At 51.0% G+C, this 14178-nt stretch overlaps 1 protein-coding gene across 3 annotated transcripts in view; it reads left to right on the top strand.

Annotated features, from left to right (window-relative positions):
- Nucleotides 1-4901: 4901 nt before the first annotated feature.
- Nucleotides 4902-14178, top strand: part of Banf2 (BANF family member 2) — a 27181-nt gene continuing 17904 nt past the window's right edge. The window contains exon 1 of one of the 3 annotated variants that reach the window (XM_010634137.1): nt 4902-5009. The gene's annotated coding sequence lies outside the window, so the exon portion shown is untranslated. The remainder of the gene's footprint in view (nt 5010-14178) is intronic. The other 2 variants (XM_010634138.1, XM_010634139.1) reach the window with 2 other exon arrangements.

Raw genomic sequence — 14178 nt, 5'->3', positions numbered from 1 at the left:
AAAAAAAGACAGACAGACCAATGTGAATGTGATAGAAAGTGATGTTTAGGTAAAGCCTCAGGTGACATCAGGCCCAGCTGCAGGACTATGAAGAAACAGAAGTCTTTTAGATAGAACATGTGCAAAGGTCCTGAGGTGGGGGCATAACTGGCAATTTCAGAGAACCTGATGATAAAGAACAAGGAACAAAAGAGGTCAGAGAGGAAGAGGCCAAGGTCTAGATTTGTTATTTTAGCACCTTATCTGCCATTGCATTGTGTTTAGTAGACTTCAGAGGGCTTTGAACTCATGCTACCGTACCTCAATCATCTAACTATCCTATTACATAGATAAGGAACCAGACTTGGAATAACTTCCTAGTCACAAAACTAGGAAGTGGTGGGACAGGATCCTGATGAAGGACTCAGCTTGCACATCTCCAAAGTGCACCATGTACACAGCAAAGGAAACCATTTGTGTTGTTGTTTGCGGTTAGGTCAGTGAACAGCCTGGGTGCCAGCTCAGATTTAGTTTCTCTACACGAGACTGTTAGGAATAAAGATTTATCCTGTGTCCTCAGAGGTCCACTAATGAGCTACATCAGGTTCCATCAGCACTACAAGAAGGAAGGGAAGGAGGAAGGGAGAAAGGGGGAAAAGGAAAAAGAAAAGAAATCAAAGACATTTTCCCAGCCCTTGGAGAGCACAAGATGCTTGCTGACATAAATAAGACAACACTGGGTTTTGTCCAGGATGGCATGGGTGACTCCATGAGGGACATGATATCTGAACTTAGTTGCAGATCCATGGAGAGAAACCGTAGAAGCACTGCAGACAGGCACTAGAAATGTCCAACACTGAACATGTGTGTGGCCCTAGCAGTCTGCAACTTTTAACAAATGAACACAAAGCCTTCTCACATTTTAGAGTACTTCTTTCTCATTTCCCCCTTGACAAGCAATGTGGAGTGTATTATACATCACATATAAACACCCTGCAGACCCATATGTCCCAAATATATACATACATGTTCACCTTTATTGAGCTATAAACTGCACTGTTTGTGGGTCTTTTATTTTCTTTTCTCTTGAGATGGCGTCTCATTATGTAGTTCAAGCTGGCCTTGAACTCATGGCGATTCTCCTGCCTCCACCTCCTGCGTGCTGGGATTACAGGCAAACACCACTACACCTGGCCTAGTCACAGTGCATAAAATTAAGTTACAGTATATAAAATTCCTCAGCAATTTATGCACACCCATGTGTTATAGCAGCACATAATGTGTAATAGCTAAATCTTGGAAACAGCCCAAATGCCCATCAACTGACGAGTGGATAAAGAAGATGTGATTTCTGTAATATAATGCAGTACTACTCAACCTTGAAGAAAGATGACCCTCAGACATTTGTAGCTAAATGGATGGACCTTGAGACCATGCTCCTAAGTGAAATAAATCAGACACATGTTTAAATACTGCCTTGTTTCTCTAGTGTTAGAAACCAAAAGTGGAAATAAGGAATGAAATGTACAATAGATTTTGGGAAATGGGAAGGGGAACTAGGGAAGAGGGAGGGAGAGAGGGAGGAAGGGACAAGAAAACCGTGGACACAGGGAAAAAATGGAAACCAAGCTTTTATACATAGGAGGAAATGGGATAAAATAAAATTTATTTAAAAAATAAAATTCCTGTATTTTAAGCGTATAAATCTGTGAGTTTGGACAAATGGGCATACCTGAGTAACCATTGGAGAAAGATCTAGAATATTTTTTCAGTCCACAAAGTTGCTGTGTGCCCTCTAGCTACCCCCCATTCCAGGTAGCCACTGAAATTACTCTTCAGGTTTGGGGCTACAGTGAAAAAAGCAGCTGGGAATGGGGTTGTAGCAGTCTTGTTTTTCACTTCTCTTTGTGCATGAGCAGAATTTCTGGGTCATATGCCTGACTTTATATACCTCCAGACAATTTTCCAGAGCAGCTATGCCATTTCCCATTGTATAGGGGCTCCACTTGCCCCACAGCCTCACCAACACTTAGTATTGTTGCTCTTTTTCATCTTAGCCTCTCTGATGAGCGTGTAGGGCTTTGAGTTTCCATTTTCCTGATCACTAATGATGGGCACATTTAATAGGCAAGTATTTCCACAGTTGTAATTGTTTGTATTCTCTGATTTTTAAATTTATACCTCACATTCTTCTCTTACCCCATTGTCTTTATAACCATTATATTAATGACTCCTCATATTCCAACCAGTGAGTTTTCTGCAATTTATCGCTTTATCCCTCTAACAGACATTTAAATTATTTCTGGTTTCTCACAATTCTAAGTCATGCTCACATTAACAGATTAGTACATATATTTCCCTTCATATTTTAAGGTTATATATTTATATTTACATTCCCCCATGTTTCAGATTCACTCCTCCCATATTTTGGATTACTTCCTCCAAACAAATTAAAGAGATGAAATTAGAAGGTCCAAAGCACGTTCATGGCTTTCAGAGTGTGAAATTCGAGGCGGGGTTGGATCTGTGGTCTCCCAGAGCGCATGCTGAGCTTCTTTTCACCTCCAAGCTCTGTCCTAGGCTCTGAATTGGGTCCCTCACATGTGTGTGACCCTTGGTCGGCAGGCAGAGCTTGTAGTGGCTGGTAACCAATGACTTCTGAGTCCTGAGCAAGGCTGACAAAGTTAATACCATCCCTGACACAGTGCTTGGGGACCGCCAGCTTCCTTGTCCCTGGAACCACGTTTCAAGGTGGGGAGAGAACTCTGGAGTGATCTGTCCCCTCAGAGTGACCTGGAGGGTAACCGGCCAGGCCCAGGTGATGGCAACGCCAGGCTTCCTGCATCTGAAGCACCTGGCTCGAGGAAGCTGGAGGGTGTCCCCTCAGCAGGCACACTGTGTTTGGACTGCCTGCGTGTTGGGGGGACTCCAGGAGGGTTGGTGGCAATGACAAGTGGAGCACAGGGAGGGGTTGGGTTGGACCAAGGGCCGCTGCAGGGCAATGAAGAGCTGAGCTGGTCCTGCCACCATGCAGGGGTGAGACGGGGACAGCCAGACCTTGGGCCTGACCCCTGGGCAAGCGTAGAACCCACCTGGCCAGCAGAGACCCTTGTCACCCACTGTGAGCACCCTGCACTCCTGCAAGGTAACAGACCTGCACCTCCTTACTCTGACCTCGGGAGTAACCGGGTGGCAGCCTCACATGCAGACCTCCCAATGTACAAGCAAAGGGTCACCGGCCTCTCCCGACCACAGCAGCTGGTGATTTCCTCAGGGTGACCTTCGTGACATCCAAAGGGCACAGGGCCACTGCCATCTGCCCCAAGACCAGACGCTCACCATCAATTCCAGAAAGTCCGAGCCTACTAAGCTGGTTTATGTCCTTCCCCTTCAATCCATGCTCTTACCAGGACAAGCACCATGGGGGAGCCGAGGCCCCTCAGGAAGATGCGTTTTCAAGCTGTCACCATGTGGGCACCAGGGCTGGACCCCGTGGGAACCTCCGGCCCTGGCTGCTGCCCAGGCTGAGTCCGGTGGGAGTCCGGCCCCCTCTGCATTTGCAAGTGGTTCGCCCTGAGGTTTCAGTTGATGTCAGCTAAGCCCCCTGCTCAGGCTCAGCCCCTGTGATGAACAGATCCTCAATAAATCCTGTTGGTTGAACCAGAAGGCTCAGCTAGCCTTGGCCTCAAAGCAGAGCTCCTGTTTGTTCTCAGAAAACTTCAAAATATCACTGCCGGCCGGCCTTGCTATTTCAGGATCAAACCCAGGAGACCAGCACCCCATCGGGGCTCTCAAAGCAAGTCACCGGACCCGGAGCGTCACTGTGCCTGGGAACTGGTGTGTGGGTCCCCGCAGGCCTGTGGACTCGAAATCTCTGGGGGTGGGATACGTCGTTTCACAACCCTCAAGGTGATTCTAATGCACACTAATATTTGAAATCCACAGTTGAAACTCTAAAATGTGGGCTCAGTCAGAGGTTTCCAAGCGAAGCCATGGACTGTTTCCCACCCCGGCTCCAAGCACCAGAGAAAAAGGGCCTGGAAGCTTCAGGGTGAGTTTCTTTTCTTTTCAGCCCCATTAAACATAAACTTCTAGGACCGGGGGTTTAGCTCAGTGGTTCCACTGCCTGCTTTGCAAGTGCAAGGTTCTGAGTTCGATCCCCAGTACCAAAACTTAAATAAATAATTAAAATAAATATAAACTTCCCCCAATTATCAAATCCCAACAGTGGAAAGTAGCCCAGAGTCCTGCTGTGAAGATAACCTCAAAGACCTCTGTGTTGGATTCAACTGGAGGGGTAGATTCACTGCCTGTTTGTTTTCCTGAGCTAATATTTAAATTCTTTTGCTTGCCCTGAGGGCCCCACTAGGCAGAGAGTAGAGGAAACGGTAGGATTAACTCAGTAGAAAAAAATAACGACATAAAAAAGCTGCCTGGAATTTTAAATGAATCACAGAAAACATTCGGGGTTGGGGCTTCCCACATAAGTCTATGAGTCGTGAAACTTTGCAAAAGATGAGCTTGTTCTGAGCCAGGCATGGTGACATGCATATAATCTCAGCACTCGGGAGGCTGAGGCAGGAGGATCTTTGAGAGTTCCAGGGCAGTCTGAGCTACATAATGAGTTCAAGGTGAGCCTTAACCGCATAGTAAGACCTTGTCTCAAACAAACAAACAAAAACAAAATAAAGCAAAACAAAGAAGATGGACTTGGTTTAATTGAGTGGCCCAAAGCAGACAGGGACAGGAGTCACAGTGGCAGATGACTGTGGGGTGTTTTATCTGCTGCTATCCGCAGGTTGATGTCTCTACCACAGACATCTCTCAGTGCTTCTCTAGTTGTGCTGGCCTGTCCTGCGCACCTGTCCCTGACCCTGCTGTGGGGCCACCTCAGCGGTATGACATCACAATGTCACCTGTGCAGGACCTTGGGACACAGGACATTTGCTTACCTTCCCAGGGCTGGTTCCAGGTCCTCAGCCACCCAGGTGAGCTGCCTGCTGCTGTCACTGCCTCATCTGGTGCACCTGGTGAGTTCTCAGATCCAACCCCACCCCACACAGGAGCCCCAGCTGACAGCTTCGTCCCAGTCCCACAACATTACTGGTGGCAGGGCTTTGTGGGGACGGCTCCGAGTTCTCCCCAGCCTGGCGCACCTGGCCTCTCCCACTGCATAACCATCTATAGACACCTAGGCTGGCCACCTGCACTGGCTCCCTGGGCAAAGTTCACCATGTCTTTGATGGATGCTGCCGGGTGGCAAGGTGGCTCCATTAGAGCCTTGGTCCTGGCCTCAGGTCGGGTCCCAGCAGCCACTGGCCAGGATCACAAGGCACAGCAGTGCGAGCAGAGCTACCTTCATGGTGCCGTGAGCAACACAGAAGCGCCACCTCCAAAACCTACCCAATGGTCTTCTTCATGCCGACTGCCTTCTCATTATGTTCCTCAGGCCGGTTTTAAACTCCTGGGTTTAAACTATCCTCCTGCCTCAGCCTCCCAGCCCTTGGTCTATGGCTGTGCAGCATGGAGTCAGCTCTCAATTTGTTTTTAAATACGGCTCCCAAACCCCTCTGGTGTGTCAAACCTCTCCCTTTCCTCCGGGACAGTAACAGCACTTTGGAACAGTGACAGAAAGTGCCTGGGTAGATCAGAACACTAGAAAAGAAGGGAGGGATGGGGCTGGGACTAAAGCCCTCTCACCGAGAGGGTGTTGGGCAGCCCCAGCCGGGCCATGGGAGCAGGCTTAGAGCTGCCAGAAGCCCGCAGAAACCAACACTGGGAACCAGCACCAGGGCGTGGGGCCAGCCTCAGTCTCACAGCTGCTCACATCCAGGGGCCTGCAGGTCCCTCCGAGGGAACCTCCTCCTCACCTGTGGACCCAGCCTTTCCAGGCCCAGAGGGTCTTCGGGAGGCTCAGGACTCGAGCTATGTGAAGCGGAGAAGAAGGACTTCACCAGCCGTGGCGGCACCCCAGATGCAGGGGCTTACAGGGCACACTGAGAGCCTTTCGGCCTCCTCTGAAAGAAAAGGTGTTTGTCACTTTCATCCAAAGGAGCTCTGTTGTGGCTCGCAGTTTCAGAGGTCCGCGGGGGGCCTCTCCATGGCAGAAACAGTGTGAGGGGGCCTGGCGGAGCAGAGTGCTCACCTCGCGGTGTCAGGAAGCAGAGAGGGAAGGGAGGACTGGACGGAACTCGCTCTTTCAGGTCACTCCCAGTGAACACCTCCAACCAGGCACAGCCTCCTACAGCACATTCGGATCTGAGCTCCTTGGTGGATGTGTCTACTGCTGAGCAGAGCACCCCATGGTCCAGTCTCCTTCCACATACAGAGAACTGGGGACGTCATAGATCTAAACCCTAACAAACGGCAAAGGAGCCAGAGCAAGAGGAGTCTGGGAACAAACAGCACCTACTGCGTGCCAGACCCCTGACTCCAAGCCCTGCCACACTCTGGGACCTTGCCCAGGATGGCCTAGACTGTGTTGACAACAGTAGAAGGCTTTAGAGACACAACGGGCTGCTTTCCAGCACCAGACCTCCTGCAAGCACAGCTGGGGACAATCACCATGGGGTGGAGCAGGACCCCAAGACTTCTAAAGGCCATTTCCAAAGCCAAGACCACAGGATGCTGGGACTTCCAGGTTTGAACCGAGGCAGGTGAAGCCTCTCAGGATGATGTGAACTTGACATCAGGCTGACAGCATGGGGGTGGGGTGGCTATTAGCCACTGGCCTCAGGCTATGTGCAAGGATAAATAAGGAGGGGACAAGCCTGGGTGCCATCACACGTTTCCTTAAGACACAGTGCCATCCCTGGCTCCTTGGACCTTCCTGGCCCTTCCTGGATGTTGTCCTAAAGACCCTGCATTCCCTGTGGGCCTGTGAGGGCCATTGCCTGGTCTCTGGTTCTGTTTTGTTTTATTTTTGGTACTAGGGATCAGGACCTTGTGCTTTTGAGGTAGGCAGCAGGACCACTGAGCTAAATTCCCGCCCCTGGGCATCTGGTTCTGATGGTACCAGACAGGGTGCCTGTTGCCACGCCAACATGTTAAGTGTCCAGAAAGAAAATATGCTAATCAAAATCGGCTTCCGCTAATTGTGGCAATATCCCTTCAGTGTGATGCCTGAAGTAGTGGCCATACTCTGTTCCTTTTCACATCAGGGGCCCCAAATGAGAGCCAGATGAGGTTAGAGAGAATCAGTGAGCTGGAGGAGGACCAAGGGCTTAGGGCTGGGCCAGGCTGCTGCCATTGGTAATTTCCACCTAGCTTGGGCTGGAAGAGCCTCCTTTAACCCCTGGGGTGGGACCTCCAGGCGTTAAAAAAGACTGAAGCCCAAGGGCATGTGGTGTGCCCCAGACCCGGTCTGCTTCCCCTGTGTGCTGTGCCTGCACCGGCCCCTAGAACTCTTGGAGACGATGGCAACGTACAACATCTACATCGTCCCATGTGACCGCGGGACACACGGCTGGTGGGGCAGAGCAACTGCCTCTCAATTCAAGCTCAGGTGACATCGCTGTGTGTGGCCAGGGCTGCCAAGCAGGACAGTGCAGCTCCAGGGCCCGCAGATTTTGGTGATCTCATCTCTGCCTTCACCCTCGGCCTTCAGACTCTGCTTTTCTCTGGGTTCGTTTTATAGTCCCCATTGCGGGCCTCAGATCAAGTGTGTCTCCTCAGAAACCGATCCTAATTTTACCCTATTGTCCCCATCCCCACCCCGAGGGACCCTTATCTGCCAAAGTCACCATGCTTGAGTGTCATCTTGTCTCTTGCCATCTTCCTGGACAAGAATGTCCATGCCACAGAGCAGCAGGCAGGGAAAGGGCTCAGCACCTTGTCCCTGCAGGTGGCCACTCCTCAGCCACCTCCTTCAGGGAAGAGGAAAGACAGGTGCCGCCTTGGTAGCCAAATAACCTGACGCAGTGGCTGAGCACAGCCAAGGTCAGTCACTGGGATGCATCGGGCTCAGCAGCGTGGGCAGGGTCGGCTGCAGAGAGTTGGTGAGGTCACTCCTCAGCCACCTGCAGCCTCTCCCTGAGTTGGCTTGGGTCTCCTTACAGCAACACTGTGGTCTCGGGGTCCCCCTTGACAACTGACTCCCCGGAGGGAAGCACAGGTCAACAGGCTCAGAGCAGTCTAGCGTCCATTGCAGCTGTGGTCTGTGCCAGCTCAGGGCCCAGCAGGGGAAGGCTGTTCAACTCCCGGGTGGCCGTGTGGGCAGCCGCAGTGGGCTTCTCAAAGCTGGTCAAGCACAGACTCACTAGGTGGGGGGACCCCGAATCTCAGCCTCCTGAGAGAGGCCAGCTGCTGGTGCGTGGTCCCTGGTGGGGGTTGCCAGGTTGTTCTATCACACAGGTAGCCACAGACCCTGCCCTTAGGCCTGGCAGGCAGCATCCCCAGTGCCACCCGGGCCAGGGCCACCTGTCAGACCTCCTCCCTGGTGCCCGCTTATGCCCGTGCTGTGACATAGGACAACCATCCATTCCCCTCCGGCACACTTCCCGCACCCAGCTCCACCATAAACCCCTTCCCTCAATAACATTTTCTCTCTCGTGCCCCTGTGGCATTGAGGGGACCCTGCAGTTACAGGATTAGAAACCAAAAGCAAACTTCGGACAGTCCCTCCCCACCCCCGAGTGGTGGCTGGTTTGTGACTTTTCAGCCTTAATGATGGTGTGAAAGTGATATGCATTCAGTTCGCTTATTGTTCTGTTTGTTTGTTTTGGTACCAGGGATTGAACTCTGAACCTTGTGCTTGAGAGGCAAGCGGCGCCGGCACCACTGAGCTAAATCCCCAGCCGTCTTGTGATACCCTTCAGTAGAAATCAGACTTGGAGTGTTGTTTTTTAATTTTTATGAGTACAGGCTTGCAGTGTATAATGAGCTGGCGTATGTACGCCACACATCTTCCTTCTTTTCGTACCCGCTGCCCCATCTCTCAGTCCTCTTCCCCTTTGCAAAGGATCTCTCCCCGTTTCTGGTCATTGCTTATCTTACTCTTTAAATGATTTATATTTTGGGTTTCTCATGCAAGAAAAACAATGTGATAGCTAAGCTTTGTGTCTGATATACTTGGCAAAAATGGTCTCAAGGTGCATTCATTTTCCTACAAATGCCTCGTTTGTCCTTCTTTATGACAGAGTATGTACCTCATTGTGTGTAAATATCACATTCTCTATATCCATTCATCTGCTCATAGGCATATAGGTCACTTCCAAGATTTTGCTATCATGAATTGTGCTGCTAAACATGACCATGCATGGATCACTGTTTTTACTCTTTCAGGAAGATACCTAGAAGGGGAATCTCTGGGTCCAGTGGAATTTTGACTCATGCATGATCTTTTCCCCAACCAATGATATGCATTCTGATTGTCTCTTGATTCTGCATTGAGATTTAGGACTGGCTGTATGTAGGCCCTCAGGAGATACTATCAAGAAACTTGGCCAGAGGATTCCTCCGGTCTGAACTCAGATCACGTAGGACTTTTATCCTTGAACAAGCGAACCCTTAATAGCGGCTACACAAATCTGTTACCCCAGCACTCAGGAGGCTGAGGCAGGAGAAACACTGTGAGTTTGAGGATAGCCTGGAATACACAATGAGCTCAAGTCCAGTCTAAACTATAGAGTGAGGCCCTGTGTCAAAAAATCAAAAAGAAAAAAAAAATGAGTAGGCTGTGAGGCCCTAAGAGGCAGGGGAGGTTAGGGGCTCTTGTTTGGGGGAAATTATTAATCTAACTCTGCTACATTTGGAAAGCAAAGTGTCCATTTTTCCTTGTCACACCACGGTCAGCAGACAACTTTTGTGACCCCAAAAGACATGGGCGTTCTCCCCACCAGCATGAAAGCCACTGTGTAACGCAGGCCAGCCCCGCATCCTGGAGGTGCTGAATTCTGATTCTCCATCCGGAGAAGCAACACAGCCCATGGGTTGAGACCCCAACCCAAGCCTGCACCGGGCGCTCCTCGTTCGACCACACTCCCAGCCCAGAGGCCTGTGCTGGTGCTTCTGACCCAGAGGCCATGCCTCGGGGTTCTCTTGACCGACTATTTAGGTCAGAGGATATGACAAGGCTATGAGGAGAGATGCCTTCCTGCCTGAGCCACACATGCTTAACTGCGCAGAACCTCTCCAAACCCCGTCCCCAGGGTTGTGGTGACTTCATACCCAGTCACAGTGGCTGCTTGGACAACTGAGTAGAAATATGATTGACAGCACAGTGTGACCCAGCTCGGAGAGACAGGTCAGCAGCATAGCAAGGGTGCAGTGTGTTCTTGGCCACTGTGTAGCCTCCCTTTCTAGGGGACAAGAGGACCTTTTAGGACCAGGAGGGTCTTGGGACCTCCGATCAGATAAGGTAGGTTGGGAATATCCTTAGGGCAGCCAAAGTTGGGGGAGGTCAAGGTTTCAGTGACCCATCCTGGGGAAAGAATTTGAAACCTGAAACCTCTAGGATGTGATGGTGAACACCTGTAATCTCAGCTGCTTGGGAGGCTGAGGCAGGAAGATTGCAAGTGCCAGCCTGTGACACCCACTCTCAAAATAAAAAATAGAAAGGGCTGGAATGTAGCTCAGTGATAGAACACCCTTGCATTTAATCCCCAGCACAGACAACTCTGTTCCTGCAACCAGGTTGCTAAATGAACTAGTCGCTGAACTAGGAGTTGTATATAGCTTGCACATAACAATATTCAGAACAAAGAAATGGTTGAAGGAAACTCCAGCTTAATGACTTTGCTTTTATTTGCATAACTCTTACATGCAGCACTGCAGCGTATGACAGAACATAAAACTACAGTACCATATGTAAGCGCAATCAGCAAAAATTACAGTACTATATAAACAAGGAGGGCTGTACAAAAAAGACATTGAGGGGGCCAGGGATTTAGCTCAGTGGCTCCATAGCCTGACTCACAAGCACAAGAACCTGAGTTCTATTCCGGGTACCAAAAAAAAAAAAGACACTGAGGATCTATCGACAAGATGTACAGAACTGTACCAAAAAAAGACAGGTTGTAAGTCCAAACAGTGTGTCTTGGTTTTAAGTACACGTAGTCTTTAAATGGGTAGGTCATTAAACAAAGACTATCCATGCTTAAAAAAAAAAAAAAGGCCAGGATTTGGGTGAACACCAATATTTGTCATAATATCACATCTGCTCTGTCCACTTTAACTAATGAATGAATTTTAAAACATTTTCTTTTTTTTGGCTATTTGAGACAGGGCCTCACTATGTAATTCAGGATGGCCTTGAACTCATTATGTACCCCAGACTGGCCTCAAACTCATGGCCGTTCTCTCCTGCCTCAGCCTCCCAAATGCTGAGATAACAGGTGTGTGCCACCATGCCTAACCTCTGTCCATTTTTATAGATGAGGAAACTGAGGCCAAGAAAGGAAAGAGACTTAGACGAGGCCGTGAGACTGGTCCGAGCTGGGATTCCCAGCTGCTGTGAGGGGGACATAGGTGACACCATGCAAGAATGCCTCCTGTGTGTTAGGGCCACCTGGTGTGCGGCTGTGTCCTCTGTCTGGCCCAGCAGGTGCTGTCTCTGTCACACCTGTCCCTACATAGCATCTCATCTGGCTCCGTCGCTCCATCCCTGGGAATTGTCCCCATCACTGCAGATCGAGGGGCTCCCGAAACTTGCAGAGAACCCTGCGGTTCCAGCTTTAGGAAAACATGGCCACCCAGCCAGCACAGCAACAGCCTGCAGGCCTAGAGTGGCTGAAGAGGCTGATGTTTGGCCAAACCTGCAGTCGTCCACACCAGCACCAGCCAGAGGGGGACGAGGGAAGGCTCATCGCCCAAGCCCGGCACACAAAGTCCAGGGAGTGCGCGTCAGGCCGGTGGTGCGTGAAAGTCACCTCTGTAGCAAGATGGATTTTGAGAGCCTTTTTCGCCTGGCACTCACAGGCCTGGCACAGGTATTACTGTGACCACCCAGATGGGGTCAGCAGCCACTGTTTGGCCAGCGGAACACTTTCGTGTTTTCTACACCCGGTCCCTGGCGCTGGTCTCCTCTGCCGTGCATGGTCTGGGGCTCATTATCAAATGCTCTGGGGTTAAATAAGCAACGTCTGTGAAATCACAAGGGCTTGGGGCACCTAGGGCAGGCTCTCCTTAAATGGTGGCAGGCATAGCGGTGCACACTTGTATTCCCAGCACTTAAGAGGCTGAGGCAAGAGGATCGCTATGAGTTTGAGGCCAGCCTGGGCTACATCGTTCAACGTCAGCATGTCTCAAAAATGCCAGAAATTTTTAAAAAGAAAGAAAGGCGGTGAAAGTGTGCAGCAGGATCAGGTGCAGTCAGGGACAAAGGCGAGGCCCACCTGCGTGCAGCTGTGGCCTGGCATGGCTCCTCTTGCCCCTCAGCAATGGTCAGTGAGCAGACAGGGATGGCTCAGAGCCCAGAGCAGCGAAAAGGTCCTGAGTGTGCCCGTAAAAGAGGCCAGGTGGAGAGATGCTTGCTCCCCTTGGTCCCTTCCAGTGACTCTCTCAAAAGTACATAAAGAGAAGTAGCTGCCATGAGCAGGGCAGGTGGCTGACCTACCCTTTGGCCACAGCTTGATCTCTTAGCTGGACTCTAAGGTCCACCAGTGCTCACAGGTCCCTGGCAGAGACAGCCTGGAGACCACAGCTGGCACCTGCAGCCAGGTTCACCTGCTCGGGAGCTCCAGCCCTTGCCAGGACACACTTGGGGACAAAGTCCCAGGGGGAATTGAGAAGAGGCTGCAGGGAGCATGCCTGGCCTCTGGGTGGAAGATGGGACAGAGATAAGGACAGCGGTCACCAGGAGGTAGGAACATGTCCCCACCAAGCCACGCTCCAGGTGGAGGCTGAGAGCCACCTGACCAAGGCCGAGGTTTCCCCAGTCTAGAGCTTGATGTAGAGGCTCCTAACCCAGGGTCCCTGGTCCAGACCTGTGATGTGCTCGAGGGTGCAGGCAGGTAGGCGGGCAGGCACTGTCCTGGGAGGGACATAAAGAGCAGGGGAGGGTGCCTGGTAATGGGGCTTTGACTTGTTGGGTCTACACAGCGTTCAAACGTGAAATATTACCCAACATTGAAAAATTGGGAACTTGGGCACAAATATCTAGATGTGGGGCTTCTGTTGGCAAAAATGAAAATGAAAAAGTCCCAGGATATGGTTGCCTGTGTAGGAGAATCTCCTTGATGTCACATTCTGGAGAGGGGACCACCTCCCTCCTTTAGATGGGGAGCGGGACCCCACTGAGCCAGGGCCTTCCCCACTTCTGCGACCCTGCCCAAGCTCCTTCACCGTGGCCCTGGCGCTGGTCCTCACCGATTACTTTTCTCCACCTGATGCTCCATCGGGCTTTCCAGTCTGTAACCCCTGACCTGAGATTTGACAGGTGCTCAAAGGGGCCTGGCTTCAGGAAGGTCATTGAAACCAAGACGTCTTCCAGCTTGTGCTTCTCCCTGAGCAAGGGGAACCTCACAGGATGCACCCCATCCTGGCGTCCAGGCAACTGCGGGAACAGGAAGTGATGCCAGGCCTTGGGAAATCCTTTCCTCACGACCTTGAGGACTGGACTGGGCTGCAGACAGGTCAGAAAGGAAGGTACCCGCCCTTGCCAACGTCCCTTTCTGTGGCCAGTGCCCGCTGGCTGGAGATCAACTTTGGGAAGTGTCTCTTACAGCTCCCCACCTGAGAGACAAGCAGAGGTCCCTTGGAACCAGTTTCTAAACTGAGACCCACAGGAGCTCATGCTCACAGTGCAACCAGAGTCCTGAGGAAGACATAGGACTTCAGCCTCCTGGGTCCTTGGGAGGCACCAGAACTGGAGACCCCAGGCCCAGCAGGAGAGGGCAGAGCTAGGTGCAGGGACAGTGACCCTTGTGTGAGGCATCCTGCCTGGCACAAAATCAAGCAAAGGATGCTGCACACTGGCCTTCGCTGTCTCGCGAATGCAGCGATGTCATGTCCAAGCCCACACCCTGGCATAGTTCCATGGTGCCACATGATTGTCTCCTCACTGGCCCGCAGCCACCTGCTGCAACCCCAAGCAGAGGAATTGGCCCAGAGCTCAGAGAGGCGAGGATCACCTGGGAACCATTTGGTCTAAGCCCTGGTGAGCCTTAGACCAGACAGTGCTTTTTGAACCCAGGACCTTTGCATTGAGCTACATCTCCAGTCCTTTTTACAATTTTTTTTTTTTTTTTTTTTTTTTTTTTT

This window comes from Fukomys damarensis, unplaced genomic scaffold (assembly GCF_012274545.1).
Source record: "Fukomys damarensis isolate Sample0158 unplaced genomic scaffold, DMR_v1.0_HiC HiC_scaffold_7, whole genome shotgun sequence".
NCBI lineage: Eukaryota > Metazoa > Chordata > Mammalia > Rodentia > Bathyergidae > Fukomys > Fukomys damarensis.
The sequence above is the reverse complement of the archived record's forward strand: the minus strand, read 5'-3'. Positions and strand labels throughout refer to the sequence as shown.